Source organism: Akebia trifoliata, chromosome 16 (assembly GCF_017979445.1).
Source record: "Akebia trifoliata isolate Shusen 1 chromosome 16, ASM1797944v1, whole genome shotgun sequence".
In the NCBI taxonomy this organism is placed as follows: domain Eukaryota; kingdom Viridiplantae; phylum Streptophyta; class Magnoliopsida; order Ranunculales; family Lardizabalaceae; genus Akebia; species Akebia trifoliata.
The window spans coordinates 2,223,397-2,225,803 of NC_141390.1; the positions used below are offsets into that span (position 1 = coordinate 2,223,397).

Consider the following 2,407-nt stretch of genomic DNA (forward strand, 5'->3'; position numbering starts at 1 on the left):
ATCCATATTTGATATATATTAAAACTAAGAGAATAAATGTTTTTATTCCTTGCCAAATACCTTGTTTAATAATTATTATTATGACATTGACCTTACAATTTTTTTAATCATTAAATCATATTATATTGTAATTAAGCTGATGTATGATTATGCTATTATTATATATAATAATAATATGATAATGCATTAATATGATAAAGAGTGAAACTTAATGCAGGCCTTATTAATAATAGATTTGCTACTTTCTTTTGCTTCTCTTCAACTCAATGGATTCAGGCTTGTTTGTCTGCCTTGAGATCACAATATCCCCCTAACTTATGGATACTACCCTTTACACACCAAAGCTATCATCACACTTCATCTACTCCAATCTATCAGGCAATGGTCAAGCAGAAATGCAAAACCCTAATAATCAACCTCAAACCAGCCATACATCAAGTAGTCACTCATCGGAGTCCGGTGACCCCTTTACGACCGGAAAATGGGCTTCAAGGCTTCTCCAAGAATGTGCGAAGGCCATCTCTGATAAGGATTCTAGTAAGATCCATCACCTTCTATGGATGTTGAACGAGCTCGCCTCGCCTTATGGAGATTGTGAACAAAAATTAGCCTCTTATTTCTTACAAGCTCTCTTTTGTAAGGCCACGGAATCAGGAAACCGATGTTACAAGACTTTAATTTCAGTTGCTGAGAAGAGCCACTCCTTTGAGTCTGCAAGGAAGGTTATACTAAAGTTCCAAGAGGTTAGTCCTTGGACAACATTTGGTCATGTAGCCTCAAATGGGGCTATTTTAGAGGCATTAGAAGGGGAGAGTAAACTACACATAATTGATATTAGTAACACTTTTTGCACTCAATGGCCTACTTTGTTAGAAGCTTTGGCTACGAGAAACGATGAGACACCGCGTTTAAAGCTAACAGTGGTGGTAACGGTGGGCATGGCACGATCGGTCATGAAGGAGATTGGCCAAAGAATGGAGAAGTTTGCGAGGTTGATGGGTGTTCCCTTCGAATTTCATGTCGTTAATGGATTAGCAAGGTTAGGGGAGCTTACACAAGAAGAGTTAGGGGTACAAGAAGATGAGGCCATCGCGGTGAATTGTGTTGGAGCCTTGAGAAGGGTTACAGTTGAGGATCGGAGTGCGGTGATTCGAATGCTTTGTGCACTTAGACCTAAAGTGGTGACAGTAGTTGAGGAAGAAGCTGATTTCACTAGCTCAAAGGATGATTTTATTAAGTGTTTTGAAGAGTGTCTAAGATTTTATACTTTGTTTTTTGAGATGTTGGAGGAAAGCTTTGTCCCTACAAGTAATGAGAAGCTGATGCTTGAGAGGGAGTGTTCAAGGAGCATAGTTAGTGTGTTATCTTGTGATGGTGATGGGGGTGGTGAGGAGTCTGAGAGAAGGGAGAGAGGGAGCCAATGGTGTGAGAAGCTGAAGGAGGCCTTCACGCCGGTGGGATATAGCGATGATGTGGTAGATGATGTAAGGGCACTTCTGAAGAGGTATCGAGGAGGGTGGGGGCTCTTGCCGGCTCAAGGGGACAACATCGGGCTCAACTTGACATGGAAAGATGAACCTGTTGTATGGGCTTCAGCTTGGAAACCCTAGAATTATGGTGCAAACCATGACTATCGTCACTAAAACCAACTAAGCTTACTCAGCTTAGGAGAGTCAACATGGCTTGTATCTTCAACTTGGAAACCATGTAATTGGTATGGAATACTCCTTTTTCCCATACATGGTTGTATTGTGCTTGATGTGGTAGTTGTTGTTGTTGTTTTTCCTTTCTTGTGTCGTTTGAATGTGGCTTGTTTCTCTTTAAATATTACTTTACATCCATTTTTGATGGGTTGCATTATTTATGGATTATCATTTCTTTCCCTGTAGCCTCTTAATTTGTATTCTAGGTAAAGCTTTCATCACATCGACAGATCTCATGTTTATGGAATATAGATATTGCTCACAGAATTAAAGCTGCAAAATTAAAGTGGTTGTGTACTTCAGGAGTGCTAAATGACCAATGCATATAAAAGTCAAATTAAAAGAAATATATATATATTTTATTAGTAGTATAGTAAGATCAATTATGCTTTATGCAAGAAGCAACTTGCCCAAAGACTAAACATAATGGAGATTTGGATTTAGAGATGAATGAGTGGAAAGATTATAGAAGACGAAGTTTAAAATAAACGCAGTCTTGAAAATGTAACGAGGGATACACTAAGCATTGAGTGTATATTTTCCTCTACTCTCAGCTGTGTCATATTTCAATTAAGTCTTGTGACTCTTTTGTATTCATAGTTCTCCTATTCTCCAATAGATCGGTCTTTTGAAGTGGTTCCTTGGTTAACATGGTGTTGAAGCACTAGGTTTATATAGGTTATAGGTTCAATTTTCTTTCCACC

At 38.6% G+C, this 2,407-nt stretch overlaps 1 pseudogene; it reads left to right on the forward strand.

Moving 5' to 3' along the window:
* Positions 1–207: 207 nt before the first annotated feature.
* LOC147382224 (protein SHORT-ROOT pseudogene) lies at positions 208–1,785 on the forward strand (annotated as a pseudogene).
* The last annotated feature ends 622 nt before the right edge of the window (positions 1,786–2,407 follow it).